Raw genomic sequence first — 21,415 nt, 5'->3', positions numbered from 1 at the left:
GCAAAAGAAAGGTACAAAGATGAGTTAATGAGAACGATTATTCAGTGACAGCTGCTGCTGCTCACCTTCTAACAAGCATAAGGCACAGCCTTGTGAAAACAAGGCTTTCTCTGATGATTGTGGTCAGGGAGATTAACTTAGGAAACTTTGCTTAAGACTTGCAGTGATCTTATTGGAAATCTAGTCAATGAGCAGGCAAGTACAACAAAGCATACCTTGTTTAAAGTCCGTTTGCCGGGAGCAGAGAGAACCTGGGGCTGGGCTGGGGCAGACCAGAGATGTGCAGTCCTCGCTCTGCTGTCCCTGGGTTTCTCACCATCATCCTGGGGATGTGCAGCCCGAAACGATGGGCCACCTGTAGCTCAGCAACACACAGCCTGTTTGAAGAAGTGCTTTCTCCCCCGACTGCTGCAGTCCACAAATCAAATCCTCCGTCTCCAGCCCAAATAGCCCAGGCCAGGACTGGGGAAGGACTGGACCACGAGCTCCTGCGGTGAACACTGGCTCTGTTTCTTACTGCAGAGAGACTCCTCTCCTCGACTACAGTCAGCTCTGCTGATGATTATCCCTGCATCCATGCTTGAGAACTGCTCATCATTGGCCTCTCCATGCAGGAATGTGATGCCCAAGCTTGGCATATAACACCTGCCATTTAATGTCCCCATCAAGCCAGGGAGAAACCAAATGGACTGGAAAACTGGCCCAGGATCACTGCTTTCCTTCCAAACTGGCACCCATGGAACGCAGGACTCCTCTCTGCTATCAGCCTGGCATCCCAACCAGCCCCCTGCTCAGCTGGCGATGGCCAGGGAGAGCAGCTTTGCCAGGCAGGGTTGTCTCTACCTGTGCTACTGGTGGTGGGATGGGGCCTCCCTGCTGCCTCGTGGTCTGGCACAGCTGGCCTGGGGGGACACCCGCACCTGGGGGAGCTCTGCCCTGGCACAGGCATGAGGCTCAGATCCCTTTGGAGCCGGTGTCACAGCCCTGCCACTAGCTCAGGCAGATGGTGAGCAAGCCCAGCTCCATCTCCTGTGGCTGTTTGGCCACTACAGAGAGCTGTTCAGGCCAACCCAAATTTGGTTGGCAGGTGTCCGGACCCCAAATGCAAATATTTTGGCAGAAATTGCTGTGAGCTGAATGGATGAGACTCTGTGTTCCCCATCAAGGCCAGGGAGAGGGGGGGGTCTGCCCCACAACAGCTCATGGGATTTCCTCACCTGGATGCACCAAATCTGATGCTCAGCAGCTCTTCCCTCCACTGGCTCCCCTCCTCAGTTGCATTTCAGGCATCGGTGGCCCCACGCTTTCTGCCAGGGCTGGCTGTGCTCCCAGGGCAGCGTCCCAAAACATTGGCCGTGACTTTCTGCATTTTCCCCACTGGTCCCTCTTTGAAACCATTCTCCGTGACTCATGGCTGTTTCACCTCATCTCCTCCCTCGGTGACCCCTGAGCTCCGAGGTCCCGCTCTGGCCCATAGCTAGCACTCAGTGCTAATCAACTCTTGGCTGCCATTCATAAAGCCGTGGGTGTTTGCTGGCTTTTTCTGCTGTGCTGTCTTTCATTTTGACCCCTTCAGTGTCTCTTTCACCCCCTCTTTCAAATCTGGCACCTCCTTGGATGGAGGAACAGTCACAAGGTCAGCTGCGAGCCCACGGCCAGGCAGCCTTGTGCATCCCCATCCCATCACCAGTGTTAACCATTAAAACTGGCTGCAAACTGGTGACCCAGGAGCTCGGGAGGTAAGGGGGGGACAAGCTTTGCTTCACCACAAGCATAATGGATATGAGGGGCCCCACCACCACACGTGCTCTCCTGTGTCCTGAGAAGGAAGCCCCACCACGCACTCCCCCATCCTGCTACAAGGTCAAGCAGCAGCTGAGATGCTTCAGCCCCACAATCAGTGCTGCTTTGCCAAAGATGGCTCTCGGAGGGGTTGCAGGGGTTTTACTGCTCCCCCTTTAAATCCCAAGGTCTAGAAACCAAAATCAGAATCTCCCCCTACACAAGCCTGTAATACGCTTTGCATGCAGCCAGTCCCTGTGGCAGTAAAACCTCCATCACTGGTCCATATTGCTCCCCTTCCTAGGGAAAAGAAAGGAGTGGGGTCACCGTGCTCTTAAGGGATGAGGAAATCATTATAGTCACCTCTATATACCCAAAAGGAACCTTTATCAGCCTGCGTTTAGGGCCCGAGGTCTGCAAAAAGCAATGCTCTTAAAAAATGAAATAAGAAGCCTTGAGGAATTTTTATTTGCCATCTCTACTCACAGGCAATTAGAGGAGTAGGACATAAGGTCTGGTTTTATGTGGAGGCTTTTTTTTCTTTCTTTCTTTCTTTTTCAGTTTGTTTTAATCGTGTAGCTCTTGTGGCACAGAAACGCACCTTGCATGATAAGTAATCACGGGGAGAACACTCACCCCATAAAAAGTCTAATCAATACCACTGGGCAGCCAGAGCCAAAAACACGTCAAAAATGAGTTGGGAATTGGAAGAAAGTAACAGATGTCACTCAAAACCTGAAGGCGTGATGAAGGGCCGAATCATGCCCTGCTTGGCTGAACAGGGAGCTGGGACACGGGTGTCTGACATCGGATGCAAGCATGGAGGAGCAACAGGAAACCATAGGAGCAACAACAGGGAAACCATAGGAGCAAGGGGAAACCATAGGAGCAACAACAGGGAAACCATAGGAGGGAAAATTGCCCAGCCAGAGCTCTGGTGTCTGCAGAGAGTTTGGCCCCATCATGGGAGAAATGGGTGGGAAGGAGGAGATACCAGGAGCACAATGGGACATGGAATTTGGGGGGCAATGGGGACGGGCAGGGACCGTGGGATGAGGGGATCTGGGGGGGTTACCCCACTGCTGGAGGTGGAGAGTGGGTGGGCGCCGCGCAGGTGACGGCAGGAGAGGATAACAGAAGGATTTATGAGCACAGCCATAATGAAAGCCAGTTATCCGTGACCATCTTAAATCTTGTCAGAGGGAGGATGAGAGGGGCTGTCTCCGCTGGACAGGTTGGGAGATTTATCACCACCGTTCCGCAGCACAAGCACAAAATGAGCCCCCCCTCACCAGCTGCCGCCCCGTGGGAAGGGGCTCACGCTCCTGCCCACGCTTTCAGAGCTGGTTAGGACTGAGGACTGGCCACCACGGCCAGAGAGGACCAGCTCTCAGCCAGCCGCAAAGGGAGGGAGGTTAAATAACACAGGAGTCACTGCGGAGAAGCTCAGCATCTCTCCCTGAGACCAAGGAGGGTCAGGACGCCGCCAGGCTGCTGCAGCCCCAACGCAGGATGCACCAAAAGGCTCAGCTCAAAGGCTCAAAAGACTCAGCTACCGAGGACATCACGCTGGTCCCATCCAGGGGTACACACCAGCAGCCCTGCACATCCTTGCTCCTACAGCCTTGATTTCCAGCATTTCCATTTTGGCATTGCATTTCCAGCCCCGAGGCTGCAGTGCCAGCCGTGGGAAGGAGGACACGGTCCTGCAGCAGCTTCCCAGGCTGGAGACAACCAGATCCTGAGAAGGTCCTTTCCTTGGCCCCTCTCTGAGCCACTCATCAGTCTCTGCATCGCATGGGTGATGCTGAGCAGAGCCCACGCCGGGGTGCACACCCCCCTTCTGCCTGCACCCCACATGTGCTCCCCCCTCCATCCCAGCCCTCTGCTCCTTGGCAAGCTCTTGGGTAGAGCTTTCATGGCAAGAACTTGGGGAGAGTGGTCTCAGCAGCAAAGGGGCAAACCCAGGAGCCTCCCCCTGTGTCTGAGGTCCACATGAGGTGGGTCGCTGCCACCTCCTCCAGGCCAACACCGACAGCAAGGAAGGAAGTCCCAGGGTCCAGGCAGGGACACTGAGGCACCAAGGGACAAGGGAAGAGCAGCCACAGTCACTGCAGCCCCTGCAGCCCCAGAGTCCGGCCATGGGAGCTGCCTGCCTCCCCTTCAGCCACATTGTGCTCTGCCTGAGAGAGAAAGAAATCAGGTAAGCAGTGTCTAGAAGCCCATATGGAGGGGCTGGGATGCTGCCCAAGCTTCAGCTCGAAAAAAAAGTGCACATTTTATGGTATAAATATTTTGGTTCGCCTCCTCCTCTCCAGCCCACAAGCTCCAGCACGAGAACCACAACAGCAGCCCTCATCACAGCCGTTTTGGCAATCAGCTCCCCCTGATCCCCACAGTCACCGATGTTTCCTGCAACAAAAACCCACGCAAACTCACCTGCCTGTCTGGGGCCGAGCCCCCCTGAGCTTGTGTGTGACCCTCCAACTGCCTGCAAAGGTCCACACACCTCCCATGCACTGCCATGAAGGAGAGGGGCTTCTGATGGAGGGGAGGAGGGTTTTCAGCTCCTGGGAGGTGCTGCTCCCACTAAGAACCACAGCAATCCCCACATTTAGAGCCAAGAAGAGGGCAGGCTGCCGTGCAACCACCTGGCTCTCATGGAGCTGTTTGATAATTTTTGCTCCTGTTATCCCCCATGACAGAAAAGAGCCGAGTCCTCTCCCTTCCCTCTTAACAGCCTAAGAACTGATGCTTGCTCTGAGATGAAAACAAGGGCTGCCGTGGGGAATCTGTGCACCTCGCAGCGCTCCCAACGTGAGCCCTTCCCACCTGCAGCAGAGCATCTCTCCAGGATACATCCCCACTGCTGCGGGTCCTGCCCTTGCCCCACACAGCATGTCCACCAGCCCACCCCGGGCCAAAAGCCACCCCATTTTCCTCTTTTCCTCCTCTCCATGCTGTGGGAGGAACACTCATCCATCAGAGCCCCTCTCGGCGACACAGGCACAGTATCCGCACCGCGATGGGCAGGCAGTGTAGGGACAACGGGGATGGACCTTTTTTGATTATCAGAGCATCTGCATCCGTGTCTGAATGCAAAGAGGCAGGAGCTGCCACCTTCCACAGGAGCGCTGTGATTAATCCCAGGTGCCAGCCCCAAAACTTTCTCCAAAGACTCAGGCAAGTCTGGTAGGAATTTGGTGGTGTGAAAGTGTGTTCGTTGGATTAAAATGGAAATCCATCAGGGGCTTTCTTCACCAAGTCCTCTTGGAAGAAGAAAAAGAGAGGGACAGAGAATTTGTCTAATAAAAATAGTATTAAAAGCAGTATTTCACCAGTGTATACTTTATGGCTATAATTCTTGAGGAGGAGATTGGGTCCTGCCTCCCCCAGCCCTGCTCTGGGTGTGATTGAAGCCGATGAGGGCAAGCCGTTCACCCTGCTCCATCTGTGCATCAGGGGAGAGACCTTCAGAGCTCTTTGTGCCACTGCATCCCTTCAGACACCTTCAGACACCCCGAGCAGGACACTTCACCCATGACACTCGCTCAGGCAGTGTCTCCCTGCCTGTAGGCTCCAAAGCCACACACTGGATGCAAAACCTGAGCGGGGGATCTGCACTTACCTGGGCAAACATTTGTTTTGTGCTCTAAGAGCGAGGTGTAGAGAGAGCTCTATTCCCCTGTGTAAACATCCACTCTCCAGACATAAGCACTTCTGAGCTGTGCTGCGCTCCTCTGTTCAAACAGCCACTTTCTAGGTGAAATCTGCTGCGTTCATCCCTGTCAACAGAGCCGGAGCTCGGGGCTGTCCTGGTCTCCTCTGAAACATCTCTTGGATTGGAACAGTCCAAGGATGGCAATTTATCCATGCAATTGCATCCCCCGTGGAACAAGCCCGCTTTTCCTTGTGCCACCTGAATAGATGGGGCTGCAAAGCAAGAGTGGGAAGATAAGGATGATGAACAGCATAGACACAAAAGAAAAAGGGGGTAAAACATATAATGGGATTATCCTTCCAGGCTAACGTGATAACCGTATTGAAAGAGAAAGGCAAAGGGAATAGTGCAGTCTCACCTCTCTGGTCTTAGTGCTGGTGCTCTGCAGGAGATGGTGACCAAAGCAGGAACATGCAGGAGGTGGGAGAACCCCAAAACAGCCAAAAAGTGTTTCCTGGGAGAATGAGGCTGGAGGGAAGGTCCCAGCAGACCTCCCTGCAGAGTGGGTTTGTGACCCATACCAATTTTCTCATTCGTGACCTCGTGCTGATGATGTTTGGTGCTGGTACAAAGCCAGACAGCAGTAGCAGAGGGAGGGTGCCCAGCCCATCGCCCAGCAGAAGACAGCCTGGAGCCCACCAAGAGGCATAAGGAGGAGTGCAGGGCTCAGGCTCACGAGCATGGGGTTAGGAAGAGCTGTTTGCACCACCCATTAAGCACTCATCCTTTGGGAAAGACCAAGGAAGACAATGATCTAAATCTATGAGTCTAGGAAAGCCTTGATAAACTATGAGTGTGATGGGACCCACCCTATGCCACTGGATGAGGTCACTCTCTTCTCTCTATAGGTGGGAAAGCTGAGGCAGGAACAGTGAAATTCTTTCCTCAGGGTCACTCAGCACATGGAGGCTAAGCCAGAAGGCTGTCCACGTTAAAGAAGGTTAAAAAGGAGCAGAGAATGGCTCTTGAGCGAGCTGGTGAATGGAGGGCAGATGGTATAAAAGCGATATAGAAGAACAGAGCTTGCTCAGCCTCGGTAAAACAAACTGGCAGTGATGTGATTTTTGTTTCTCTATAAATATATCTGGAGGGTAAACACCAGTGAGGGTGGAGGGAGGGGGGGAAGCTATTTAAGCTGAAGGACAATATTGGTACAAGAAGGCATCCATATTAATGTTTGAAGGAGTAAAAGAGCAGGTTATGAGGAGAAGGAAAGGGGGAATGAATGGCTTGAAGGAAAGGCAGAAGAGACACAGGCAGGACAAACCACGGAGCTGCCTCTCCCAGGGGAGGATCCCCATGGGATCAATGCCCTTGCAGAGCTCGGGATTCATACACTTACCACCTGACAAGGTTAAATGGAGAGGCAAAATTAGACAATCTTTGGAGCTAGGTGGGAGAAGAAGGGGAGGGTGCACAGACAACACGGGCAGCAGGAGAACAAGTGCCTGGGCCCCCATGAGGAGCTGATGCCTCCTGTCCTCATCCCCCCAGAGTTTCTGTACACACAGGCGGGTGCTGGGGAGAGCTGTGGTGCCTCTGGGTTGTGCACGGGCCAGCAAGGGGTACAGATCCCCCAAAACGTCACCAGCCAGCGCAGCATCCCCTGCAGATCCCATGTGCTCTGCTGCCCGCTTGGTTCAGAAGCAGAGCAGGACATTGCTTCCTCACCCCCACCTTCCAGGAGCAAGCTGGGATTTCCATAACCGTTAAAAACAAGCCCGTGTTATTAGCCCTGTGAATTATTTATTCTACCACAATTAATGCAGGACTGTTAACGGCCACAGCAAAGCTCCCCCGCTCACCCGCCTGCAAACAGCGCTCCGCTGCTGCTCACCCTTTCGGCATTAAATATGCATGGGGACTGACAAATGGCTCCAGCACACTGATCACCACGAGCCTGTTGAGCAAAGAGCTCTGAGCATGGACACCTCCCTCGGGAAGGGCTGTGCTGGGGTGAACCAGAAGCAGATGGGGAGGGAGGTATCTCCCAGACAGGACAGGCTCCTTTCCCTTCTCGCAGGTCCTCCCATCCCCTGCTCTTACCACTGAAGAGAGACACCTTCCTGGAGATGGCATCTGAGCATTCCTCAGGTAAATCAGTCCCTTCCTGCTCTTGCTTGGTGTCTGCCCTCTCTCTTTTCAGGTCAGGTTTGGAGCAGATGAACCCCCATCCAAGTCCTCCTTGCTTTCCAGCCCTGGTAGGTTTGCAGAGATGCCAGCTGGGGTGCAGGGCTCCAGGGACAGTGACCATGAGACACAGACATGCCCAAGCCTCTGATGGGTGGGAGGCTTCCTCAAACTCCCTAAGCCTTGGCAGAGAAGGACTTGCTTTCACCATCCCTTTATAATCTCTCCCAAGCACCTCTGCAAATGCATGTTTGGCATGAGAGAGGATTTTGGTCCCCTGTTCCCCCATCCTTTGTCACAGAGGACTCAGGGCCTCCCAGAGGCACCAATGCCCCTGGAGCAGCACCAGTGGCCCTTGAGCAGCACCAGTGCTGGTCACTCCACTGGAAAAGTGGAGTGACCCAGAAAGGGAGACTTTCTCCCCAGAAAGGGAGACTTTTCTCACCCTCCCAGTCAACTGCAGGGTGGTACAAAGAAGCCCACCTCTGCAGAACATGGCTCACTGTCACTTGGCCCCAACCATGGCCATTCTCTTCTGTCTAGTGGGCAGGCTGGGGGTCAGCAGAGCTGGATGCTCTGGGTCTTCTGCTGTGGAGGAGATGATTGAGAAGGGAGCCTGCAAAGCCAGGGAAGATGCCTCCAACACAGCTCCAGGTGGGGGATGACTGCTCTGGCAGGGGCTCACAGAACACATGAAGAGAAGGGGTGGCCTTCAGTTGCCTTCAGTGGTTTCACAGGGTTTAAGCAAATGCCCAGAGAGAAAAAGGGAGATGGGGAGTAGCTCGCCTAATTAATAAAAACAAGAGTAAATTAACAGCTGCTCTGAAGCTGCTGAACAATTCTGGTTTTTTTTCAGACCAGCCCTTAAGAAGTAAAGCAATTTCAGAATATGAGTCTTCCTAAAACTCCATCAGCTTTTAGACAGAAAGCCGTGCTGGGAATACCTGGGGAACAGGATCCCACGAGGACAAGCATTATAAGATGCCTTAGGGACTCCCTGACAAGCTCACTGGTCTTTAGGTTGATGAAAAACAACCCAACCCAGCCAAATCCAGGCTTGGTGCAACCAATCAACCTTCCAGGGATCAATACCTGGGAAGCCTTTACTCCTACCCCACCAAAATCCCCTCCTATTAACATCCCTCTCTCAGGCTGTGTCCTCCAAGACACCCTGTACCTGAGCACCCTGGTGCTGCTTGCTCTACGCTTTTTTCCTTTTCCAAAACTGCCACTTCTAGTTGGCAGCAGCAGGCTCAAAATAAAGGCAAGTTTCAATTATGGCTGAGTTTGATTTAAATCTGGATCATATGGCACATAGTTTTGATCAAAAGACCGTAAGAGCAGTGGTTACGCAGCCCAGCTCCATGAGATTGCTCCAAGCAGACTTTTACTGGTTTTACTGGTGCCTGAGAAAGGATTATTTCAAAACATGCAACGGGCTGACTCTACCATGGAGCTCCGTATCCAGCAGCCGAGATTGGGGCTGGTGGATCTGCTCCCATCCCACCACTCAGGGGTTTTAAAGCCAGGAGAGAGGAAAAAGAAGCATTAAACATGTATTGCCTGGGCTAATCCTAGCCCAGCAGCAAAGTGCACTTAAAATGACCCTTCTCTAAGCTTCATCCCTCTCATTTGATGTTTCTCTTATTCGAAGATCTTTCTGGCTGCAACATCCATTTCTCTGTCAACAGCCCTCAGCACATCTCTCTTGCTATCTTTAGTCTCGGTGTATTGATCCCTCATTCCTATCTATCCATCTCATTCGCTTGCGCTTATTTCTGCCCATCACTCGATTTACTGCAGTACACCCGGCCTGTTTTACAATGTGTAGCTCATGTCAGCCTCCTTTTTCCCATTTCCCTTTCGCCGGTGAGGAGGGGGACACCGAGCAGGGAACAGAGATGAGCACTTTCTGTTGAGAAGAAACCCCCTCCTTGGCAGGGCTGGAGCATCCCCTTGGCTGTGCCTGGGAAGGGGATAAATATCAATCAGGCAGCAGCCACCTGAGCCACGATGTCGGACCCTCCACCCTGTGACTCCTGCTGTGACACACCTCATGGGAAGGAGATTTGTCAGAAGCTCGATCCCGACACTGTCTCTGAATCCAAAACGCCAGCCGTACCCTTGGAGATAAGGGCATCTTTGACAGCAGCTTCAGCTCTCGGCGCTGGCTGGATCAGGGCATAGCAGGGCAAAGCAGGGGACAGGGAAAGGCAGATAAAAAAGAAAAAAAGGAAGACTGAGAACAGGGGGAGGATGGAGGTGTGCCCTCAGAGCTGCTCTTGTTTTATTTTCACCTTTCATGTCTTTAAAGGTGAACTGGGAAAAAGAGAGGCCAAGAACAAAGCCCTATCACTTACCCTGGCTCGTTAACTCATTATCCTTAATGTGGTCCATGCTGTGGCAAGCAGAACAAGGGGAAGGAGAAGGATTTTTCTGTCTCAGAGCAGGTGAATAAAGTCCCTCCTTACTCAGCAGCCAGCCACTTTTCAGAGGACTTAAGATGATGGATGCCCAGATTGCTTGGCCATCCCTCCCCAGGGCTTGGCAGGGCTGAAACTCTCACAAAGGTTCTGGTCCACGTTTTCATGTTTTTCTGTGGGACCAAGAATGCTGGAGGCCCTAGACACCACCGAAGCACATATATAGTGTGGACATAGCATATCAAGAGTGATACCTAAACCCATTGGGACGTACATCTGTTGTGAAGGGTAGAATTCAGAGACTGGCTTACCCTCTGCTGAGGAACCGGGCTTGGAGGACTAACTAAACTCATCAACAGCCACCACAGCTACATGTGGTGAACAAGACAGGGTTGGAAACCTAGACACTGGCCAGAAGGTAAGTCTGGGTCCTCAGCAAGTGTTGGTCTCCTGTGTCTATTGCTACTTTCCTAAGGATGGCTCATAACTGTAAATTTCCCTGTTGTTCTCCAGGCAAAGCTAAGCAAGGACATACACAGAGTGTGGACTTACCTGGAAAGCCAGCAGAAAGACCAGTGCCCTTCCTGAGTGAGACCAAGGCTTCAGAAAATCCCCAGGAATCCCCAAATCCTGATCCCACCAAGCAGTGGGAGATGACTGCTCCCAGGGGCACTAATAAAGGCTGAAGTGGGAACATGCAGCTCCATTAAAATATTGCCAAGGGAACTGCCAAACTGGACACCCATCTCAGGAATGGGGACAGATACACATCATGGTGATGATCACAGGAAAAACTTACGGGTTTTCACTGGAAGTTTTCCTATAGAATGGTATCCAGGAGGTCAAAGCACTGCAGATGTGTCCTGAGTCACAACAGCCTTGTGCAGTAGAAATCCTAGGGCTAAACCTTGGTTACTTCATGGCCCATAAGCAGCTCAGGGACAGAAAAGTTTGTATCTCAGTTTCTCTGTCTGAACTACCAGATTACCCCTGCCTGGGCAAGCAACAACCAAGCTGCTGATGCAAAGACCATTTTTTGTCCTTCTGCCAAAGCCATGAATGAGAGAGATGAGGAAACAGCCACCAGTGGCAGGCAGAGATTGAAGAAGTTTCCAATAAAAACTGCCCCCATGCTGTAGTCCCAGCATTTCAGGAAATGGCTCTCACAGAAAAAGGGCAATAACAGCGAGGCTGCAAGGGCGTGTTGTTATTTCAGAAGCCGTTGGGTTCTTGGGAAGGTCTGGAAAAAGGGCTAGGATGCAAAGAAGGTCTATGTTCCAGCTTTGGGTACTCTAGTGTAAGTCTGCAGTCCAGGGCTTCAAAATCAGTCGTTCAGATTACTTCCATGCTCTTTGCAAGCTGGTGAAGGTTCATGCTTGCACTTCCTATGCAAGAGTTTCACTGTAGCCCTGCTTGGTGCTCTCTGACACACTCCCCAGCAGAGAAACTGAGGCCTGGACAGGTAATGGTGACTACACTCCATTGCTGTCCCAGAGGGATGCTCCATCCAGGCTTCAGCAGGCTCCACAGCAGTAGGCACTCCCAGTACCTCCAGCAGGAGCCAGGCACTCACCAGATCCCTCTGCTCATTTCTCCTTGAGCCATCTCCAGCAGCAGAGCAGGGTGAGAGGAGACAGATCTTGCCATCCACAAGTGCAGGTTCTCCTCCTCCCTTATCCGGCGTTGAGCAGCTCATTACTGCACTTTTTCCACTGTAAGCTCGTTGGCACCTCCAATGTTGCCATGTGGTGGAGTGGAAAGGCTCTATAGCCTCGAGGCATGAGTCTCGCTTTCTCAGAGATGTCTCACCTTCCCTCTCCTGCCTCCCAAGTTCACAGCATGTTAAATGCCGTGGTTGTCATTAAGTAACCTCCAGCTTTACAGTGTAAGCGCAGCTCCCACGTGGTGGGGAAATCCTTCCAGGATTCCCCCAAAACACCAGCTCTTGTCTGAACTAACTGCTGCAGCAGCCAAAGGCTGACACAACCTTAAATCTCACCAGCGCAGAACCAGAACCCTGAAAATCTGTGGCTTTCTAACAAGCCCCAGGAGAAAAATGGGGTGAGAATAGGAAGAGAGGACAGAGGCACAGACACTTGCCCCATGCCCCCAGCAAGCTGTGATATCAAGGACTTCTTGGGCTGGCTTGTTTGATTTAAAAGCTGCTGTGCTCCAACACGACTAGTTCATGACCACCAGAAGACCAGGGCTTTGGGGACAGGACGTGATAGGGAACCAAATGCTCATCCATGCTGCAGAGGGAACAGAGGGAAAGGAAGGGAAGGAGGAGTGTGGCAGTAACTCAGGCTTAATTAGCCTCATCAAATATTCATCTGGTAATTTCTCTGAATTTACAGAGAATGTTAACAACATCAATACGATTCATTGACTCTTTGAAGATCCCACAGCGTAAAGCCGACCCACTCCAAAAACAGCCAACAGGCTAGGGAGGAAGGGCATGGGTTTAAGCAGGCAGTGAAGTGCTGTGGGGATGGGAGGCCCCCAGCACTGGGATTTAGAGATGCCGAGCTTGCCCAGGACCCTCCAGTTGATATAATCCCCCTCCCCTGCATCCCAGCTGCAGCTGGCACATGGGGATGTGGAGCTGGGAGGTCGCAGGACCAGCCAGCAGCTGGGGAGCAAGGTGGCAGCCACCATAAGGAATGCTGCGTGGCAAAGTCACGAGCTGCTGGGGCAGAAACCAATACAGAATACCCTGTGCTGGAGCAAGAGGGAGATTTCGGTGGGTCAATGCAAGGCATCACAACAGTCAGCTTGGGTAGGTCACCAGAGCACTCACCAGTCCTGCCCAGAACTGGGTTTGGAGGTGGAAGACGAGAAATTTTCTGGGCTGTTGCTCATCTCCGGAGATAACACAACCTGTGCTGATGAGGAGTTAGGAAACATCTCAGCCTGAGGTCTGTCAGCCATGGAGTCTCACCACCTCCTGGCCCAAGACCAAGGCTGGAGAAGGGAAAAAGAACAACAGCCAACTACTCCAAGCAAACAGGTCCATAAGTCTGAGTTCTCACAGAAAGCACAAGCTATGCCCTTCGCTTCTGACAGAAAGCAATCAAGCCAAGGCCAGCTTACAGGGAACCTTTGCCATTGCTTTGCAGTAGAAAGATTTCCATAAACTGCTGGTGGTGGTTTGTTGTTTGTTTTTTTTTTTAATGAGACATTTTCCCTCAATTTGTCTTTCACAAAAGGTCATTTTTAAAGACAGCAGCCCACTGGCGCCCATCACTCAGGGCTCTGACAAGCCAAAGGAACTGTCAGACCACATTTCGCCTCCCGGCTACATTCAAGGTTTTGCATTCAATGTTTTTTTATTTTCCTAATAGAGTTTCCCCTCCAAGGCCAACACGCTATCAGAAACAAGAGAGCACCAGCAGAAGGCAGAACTTCGTGCTGGAGAAGACTTACAATTCAATTTACTGCCAGGGAGATGCTGCTGGAGGTGGCCACGGCAGGAAATCTCAAAGCAGAGATTATCCAGGTAGCAGGATACGGAGCAGTCCCAAATTTAGGAGCATGGTGAGATTTGCAAGGGTCACAGGGAGCTGAATAGGAATAAGACTCACTGTTTCCCAGGTGAGCAGGCAGGGAAGAACGTCGGGGAACGGCAGGGCTCCTGAAGCCTCTTCTCAAGGAGGGCAGGAGGGAGACCCCAGTCTCTGGGTGCCCTCCAGCCTTGAGCACAGTGAAGAACCTCCACCAGGAACTTGTTCTGCTCTTGCCAGTCCTTCTGGAGATCGGAACCCAAGCAGGGACTACAACTGATGCAACCCAGATCAAACCGTGCACAAGCCAGCATCGTGGGGGGCAAGCTTCAAGAAGAGTTTGTCAGCACAGATTAGTAAGAATAATCATTTACACTTCTCTTTCATTGAAGGGGCTGGGAGGTGGGGACAAGCCATGCCTGAGCTCTGCAACTAACGCCAGCTCAGATTCCTGAGTCCACTGAGGAACGAGGGGTGACCCAGGGACACCTGCTCAGGACAACCATCAGCTGGGGACCAGAGACCAAGTGCCAGGGAAGGAGGGGAGCAGAGAAGGCTCATTGTGGTGTGTATCACCTGTTGTTCGTAACTGTGATATAGATAAAAGATTAAAAGGTCCTTAGTTGAGGTAGGTTACTACCTAAGGCCCCAGAATAAGCTGCAGTGGCAGCGTGACGTGACAAAGATGTGGGCACAGATGATGCAAAAGACCCTGGGGCTGCCCAAGAGGACTCAAGTGAGAGGAAGAAGAAACCCCCACGGCGAATGGCACATTGCTCCTGGCAAAGAGCAGAGGAGAACGATGGTCATTGCCCCCACTGCCAGCACCCTGAGGTACCCGGGGGGAGCCCAGCGCCGGGGCACAGGGGAAATACCAGCTTTTACTTGCACAGCAGCTTGTAACAAATGCCAGCAGCAGCACTGCAGTTAAGTATTGATTGCAGAATCGACAGGCTGTCAGTGTTAGTACCATTTTAACTGGACTAATAATAACAGCTGTTCGTTGCATTTTTGGGTATGTTGTTAAAAGTTTTAATTAGCCTAACAACAAATTCTTGGTTTGGCATAAGAAAGGGCATTTGGCTTTTGGTGGGTAACATCCCCCAGCTCAGCTAACACATCTGGGTCCTGCCCTGCCTCCTGGCGTGGGGTGGGATGGGATGCAGGGAGCTGCCATCCCTTCACACAGACCCTTCGTGGGGGGTGCAAAGTCAGAGCTAACACCTTGCAGCCTCCCACCCCCTGCACAGCAATGTTTTTGGGTGAGGACACAGGCTAACTCACCCTCCACCTTGCACAACTGCCCGCCGCAGCTGTTGTGACTTCTGAAAGCCCCTATGAGTCCCCACCGTGAATCCAAGGAGGCACAGAGGAAAAACACAGAGCTCCAATCTCAGCCTGTCGCTCACCCGGCTGCAGAGGCAGGTTAAGGGGGTAGCAGTGCCTGGCTCACTGCAGTGATGCTCCAGGAGCTGTGCCGCCTCCCCAGGAGCAGCCCAGGTCAGAGGCAGCTGAGGGAGGGTTTAAATCTCTGTGAAGGACAAGTCTACCCACAGGAAAGCATCTCCACAGCCATGCAGACGGCAGCGTGTTACCTATTCATGTAAGCTTCTGAGAGCACTGCACCATGCTGAGCCCCTGCAGCAGCGGGGAGCCCTTTGCTCCTGTGCGTGGGGATCAGCAGGATCCCTTTTTGGGGTGGAAGACGTCCTGCTGGGGCTTCCCACCTGCAGACATCACAGATCTGACCACAGCATTAACCTGGCTCTGAGCAGGGCTGGAAGGATGCTGCGGGGATGAGAAAGGGCTGAGTTCATGGTATCTGTCAGCAAGCGAGAGCTCAGCCCCACACCGACCCCGAGCAGTGTCCATCCCCATTTGCTCAATCCCCCATAGCCTCCCCGGGATGCTCCTGGGGGCAGAAGATATCACCATCCTGAAGTCTGGCATAGGTCTGATAGCCCCCCAGGTTTTGCCCCACTAAATCCTAAAACCCCCTCGTGTGGGGCTGCTGAACCCTGGCAAAACCCCTCTGTGTGCCCACACCGGCTGCACCTTCTGACTACAAAGGCTTTCCCCACCACGAGAACCAGGCAGAGAGATACGGAGGAGCTTGGCCACCTGGCAGAGAGCTGGGTGGCCCCAGGTCCCTCATCTTGAGCAGGGGCATCTTGCCCAGCTCCCCCCAGCACCCCAAACAAGGCAGGCATTTCTCTCCAGCTCCTCTGTGTGCCACCACCCCTCTCCGGTCCCTTCTCCCAGCCCCTGTCCCATCACCTGACAGCTTCCCAGTGTCCCCCCCCCAGGGACAAGAAACAGCCTGTACTTACAGCCCACCCAGGGTAACAGCTCACCACAACATGCTCGCTTTTAATTTGCTTACCCAAGCAATAAAGCAGAAATGAGGGATGGCAGTTAATTAAAAGTATCGATTCATATGGCATTCAAAACTATCCTGAGCCAGCCAGGAGGGAAAGAGGGATGAGGAGCTTGGAAGAAGAGGGAATAGCGGGGCTGCAATGCTCCAGCCTGGTGTTTTCTTGCTCCCCGTGATTTCTTACCACGGGGAAGACTCTTCTGCTCTAACAATCCTGCTCCTACAACACACTGTCCCCAAGATACTGGGTCTTCTCTTTACCAGAGGAGTCTCCAAGACCCCCATTACATCAGGTCCATGTGAACCCTCACCAAAGCTCTGCATGCCCTGAATATTTTTAAGACCAGCTGATGGTAGGCAGGGAAAAACCCTGAAATGGGGGGGAAGAACATTTGGGATGTGTTTCTACAGCAAGGGCACAGCTCCCTCAAAGGTTACCGCTTGCCATCCCCTCTGACCTTCACATCTGCAAAGCCATATGTGAACACACAGAATATGTTGTTGTGACTCAGGTACATGCAGGACCAGGAGGGAGCCTGGGGCCAGCAAATCCAGACAACTTCCAGTCCAGATGGTCCACAGCTCATCCACTCTGCAGGCTGTTGAATCCTACCTGCTACAAGAAGACGGTTTTTAGCATCAAAGCCAGTGCCTACAGCTTGCGTGAGAATGGGAGCGGTGGAGATGGAGGCCATCACCAAGGACTCAGATCTCCTCTGTAGGTTTCTATCAGTAGAAACACCCAGTTCATTAGATGGGGATGGTGCTAACGACAAGACAGGAGCTGAGACTGCCTGTGCCTGGCCAGTGTGGGTCCTCCTGGAGAGGAAAGTGGCTGCTGAATCCTCGCTTCTCAACAAGAGCAAAAACTTTGTCTCTCAAGAGACAAGCCAAGTGAAGAGCATCTAGACAGCGCTCTGCCAGTGACAGGGCTATGAATAGACTCAGAGGCACCCACAGCCACCCATGAAGTGAGAAACTGCCGCTCTCTTGCTCCGCATTACCCATGTCATCATCTTCCCACCCCTCTGTCTTGTGTAGCTACTGACAGCTGTCCTCATGGGTCGGAAGAGAGCCAGAAACTGGGACTGAAAGCTTTCTCCCCATCCCTCTGTTCACACACACCAAACAGACACCACCATGGCCTAGATTATGAAGGGAGCGGGGTACCCAAGTGCAGCATCACCATCTGAGGACTCAGAAGCAAGGATGCTTCTACAGGCAAGGACTTCTGCTCTGGATATGCTCCAAAAGCTTCTCAGGGAAGTGCCAGAGTACCTTCAAAACGTCTTACCTTCAAAACTGCCCTGGCAGCCTCCTTGGCAAGGTTTGCATCCATATCATGTGCGTGGACCCTGGCAGGATCTTCAGCCTCTACTTGGTGTGTGTTCCAGGCTTCCTCTGAGCTCCAGGGAAAGCCATAGGGAATTGCAGGTGCACACTCAGGCTCCTTCTTCTCCACTCCCTCCAGCCGATCTTGTGTTCCCCAGACAGCAGCCTGCTTTACCCAAGCTGTTGCAGACCATCCCATCTAGAAGAGCATCCAGGCAACTCTTCCTAGAGCACAGCAAGACACAGGAATGGCCAGCGGCCACTGCCCCAGCATGGTGTCTCCCCCCATCCCGCACCACACGCAGGGATCACAGTGCTGGAGGAGATCAAAGGTCCTGCTACAACCACAGGTAATCCGTGCAGGCAGGCAGGCAGAGGGATTCAGTCTCTGTTGCAGACTTTATCTGGCTCCAAGAAGGATAAGCCTAAATCCTCTACTGCATTTCTCCACCCTCCTCTCCACCCGCTAGTCCAGAAGATGTAATGTCACATGTGGCCAAAACCAAAAGGCAATGTTTAGGAACAGGTTCAGGAAAAATGTGACGCTTCGGGCAGGGAAGGGACAAGGGTGACTAAAGTTTTAGAGGAAGGAATGGCAAGAAAGAGACCTGCAATTTACAAACATAGAATAATTTAGGTTGGAAAAGATGTTTAAAAGCACTGAGTCCAACCATTAACCTGACACTGCCGAGTCCACCACTAAACCACGTCCCTCAGCACCATGTCTACATGTCTTTTAAATACCTCCAGGGATGGTGACTCAACCACTTCCCTGCACTGCCTGTTCCAATACTTCACAACCCTTTCCGTGAAGAAATTTCTCCTAATATCCAATCTAAACCTTCCCTGGCACAACTTGAGGCCGTTTCCTCTTGTCCCATTGCTTGTTACTTGGGAAAAGAGCCCAACACCCACATCACTACAACCTCCTTTCAGGTAGTTGCAGAGAGCGATAAGGTCTCCCTGTAGTCCTCCTGAGTTACTTGTCCCTTCTTCCAAAGTCCATAAACTGTCTTTTGTGTTGGAAAGCCTTTCCAGGGTTTTCTCTCCATTAATCCAGGGGAGATGGCTGAGGTGGCTTGACCTCCTGCTCACCCATCGCCCTGAGCTGCTGTCATGGCAACACATGCTCCGATTCAGGAAGGAATGGACACTTCTGGTTGTTTAACCAAGGAGGAGGCAGACTTGTCCCTTCTTCCAAAGTCCATAAACTGTCTTTTGTGTTGGAAAGCCTTTCCAGGGTTTTCTCTCCATTAATCCAGGGGAGATGGCTGAGGTGGCTTGACCTCCTGCTCACCCATCGCCCTGAGCTGCTGTCATGGCAACACATGCTCCGATTCAGGAAGGAATGGGCACTTCTGGTTGTTTAATCAAGGAGGAGGCAGCACCCTGGTATTTTGACCACTTCAGGAAGGTCCTCAGATACTCATCAGGGACTGCAAGGACACATTGCCTAGCACCACCAAATTCCCTTTCTTCAGTGGCTCCTATGCTGGTGGGTGGTAGCCGTTCTCCTCTCCAGCCATTTCCCAGGAGCAGCCCCAGGACATAGCACATCCAGCATCGCCCATGGACTATGAGAACAAGCTGAGCCTTCTCTTTGAAACCCCACTCATACCTACAGGAGAAGGAAGCAATGCTTTGATTTCAGAGCTACTGAATCCATATGATCATGAACAAGCCATCCTCCCTCCAAGGAAGGGCTACATGGCAGTCTGGTGACCTTCTACACCACCTCCACATCCCAAGACCCTGGAGACCGGGTGGAAATCTTGCTTGTGGCAGCCCTCTGCATGCAGTGCCTTACTCCTGGGAAGGCAGCACCAGCAGCACGCAGGCAGTTCTGGTTCCCTTGGGTGCAGAGGAGGCAGAAGCTGGGGGAGGCAAAACCATCTAGAGAATGCTCAGAGGGGCTCATGCTGGAGGGCTTGGAGCTGCCTCCAAACTTTCCTGATTTTCAAGATATTTTGGTCCAGCTGAGCCCACAATGCAGTCAGAAAGACAGAACAAAACTGGAACTCGCTCACTGCTTTGCACTGCTGAGATCTTGGTGGGACAGCCAGAACCCATCCCATAGTGCAGAGCAGACTGTTGCAGCCACACAGCACTATGGAGAAGACCATCACCAAGGTCAGCTGTCCCTGCCATGACACACACCAAACACAACAGTCATCAGGCATCCCAGCGAGCCAACCATCCCCACAAACTCTACATTTCATACCTCTCCCCTGGAACTGCAAGCACCACAAAACACCTTCTCACCAGGGTGAGCCTGATGGGCTGCGAGACTCAGAGGCTTCATGCCAGACCCCGAGGTTAAAGCCAGACCCACTCTGCAATCCCAAAATCCAGTGGTCCAAACTCACATGAACCTACTTTTGCAGCTTGCTGACCTCACACTGGCTAACTTACCTCTGGAGGAGGGGCAAAGCCAGAAGGTCTCCATGCTGGAGTTTTCAGCCTTGGCCAAAACTGTCCTGGGGCAAAGCCAGAAGGTCTCCATGCTGGAGTTTCCAGCCTTGGCCAAAGCTGTCCTGGGTTCAGCTGGGACAGAGTTAATTTCTTTCTAGTAGCTGTTGGGTTTTGGATTTAGTATGAGAATAATGTTGATGGGTTGTTAACATGCTTATAGTCAGTCAAGGACGTTTTCAGCTTCCCACCGAAGCTGAGAGGGGGCAGAGATGGGACAAACTGGCCAAAGGAACATTCTATACCATAGATGCCATGCTCAGTATAGAAATGGGGATTGGCCAGGGGGGCAGGAATCTGCAATCGCTGCTCGGGGTGGGCTGGGGAATCAGTCATCAGGTGGTGAGCAATTGTATTGCACAACTTATTTTGTACATTCTTTCACCATTATTATTTTCTCTTCCATTACTGTTCTATTAAATGGTCTTTCTCTCAACCCAGGAGGTTTTTTTTTCCTTTTTCTCCCTCTTCTCCTCACCCTACCAGGGACAGGGAGGGAGTGAGCGGCTGCGTGTTGCAGCTGGGCTTAAACCATCACAGCACCCTAAGGTGAAGGGGTTATTTGGGGGCTTGTTCACAATCACCAAATGACCTTTTCATGAACATCTTCAGAAAACCAAAAAAGCAGGCAGCCAGGAGTTATCACCCTTGTGTCCTGGCAAGCTCCATCCATCCATCCATCTCCCCCAGCTGCGAAATGGGCACTTACATTTCCCAGAGGCCCACGAGAGAGCGTTCTCTGGGTATCATCCAGCGATGGTTATTTCATTCCTAGAAGTGGTGCTCAGAGAGAAGGAGGGAAACCCGGTACCACACAACGCATTTCTGGTCGATTCACCCAAGAATCCCAGCCCTTTCCCTGCAGCTCAGGTAGAGGCAGGCGAGGGCTTGAGGATATAAACCCTTTAGGTAGCAGCAGATTTGCAGAAAATCATCTCCCACAGAAGTCAGGGGGCTTCCCCGGTTGGGTGGCACTGGATGGGTTGGCTGCCTGGTGAGGAGCTCACGATTCCCCCTGCTCTGACCTCTGCAGAGGTCAAGATATTTGCTTTGATGCCTCCCACCCACAACACAGAGCTGAGAAAGCTTCTGTTGTACAGGGGATTGGTTTTTTTGCAATGGGAGAGATCTGAAAGAAGGAACTGATTGATAAGATACAGAAAGAGCAGTTCAATGTATGGTGGTGCATGGGCACATCTCCACAGGGCATTCAGGAGACCCTTACAGAGAGCACCCTCCACTTTTCCCTCTTGGATGCCAGCCCTGAGGAGCAGCCTTGGGCAGCCTTCTGCTCCCCATCTCCAGGAGACCCTCACGGGGGGGAACCACCTGTAAAACGAGCAGCAGCCCGAGCTGCATCTGCTGTGCCCCGTGTCCACTCTGCCGGGAATTTGGGCAGCCCTCAAGCCCAGCTGTGCCCTCCTGCGCTTCTCTCCAACATCTGCCTGTCCTGCTCACTGCAAAAAATCATGGAGCTGCTGCTAATTTCATTAGCAGGCCCGTCAAGCGGTTCATCAATCTATGATTTCCTGGCTTGCCGCCGCCAGGAAACAAGCGGGATCTGCTCTGAATTCGCAAAGCCATCCTCTGGGGTAATTTGTCTGAAGGCTTAAACTTTCCCGAGTGGATTATTATCTCGGATTAAAACTGGGGGAGGGAATGCTTTTTACTTTTTTTT

Source organism: Calidris pugnax, unplaced genomic scaffold (genome assembly GCF_001431845.1).
Source record: "Calidris pugnax isolate Ruff unplaced genomic scaffold, ASM143184v1 scaffold38, whole genome shotgun sequence".
NCBI lineage: Eukaryota > Metazoa > Chordata > Aves > Charadriiformes > Scolopacidae > Calidris > Calidris pugnax.
This window is presented reverse-complemented; position numbering follows the sequence as displayed.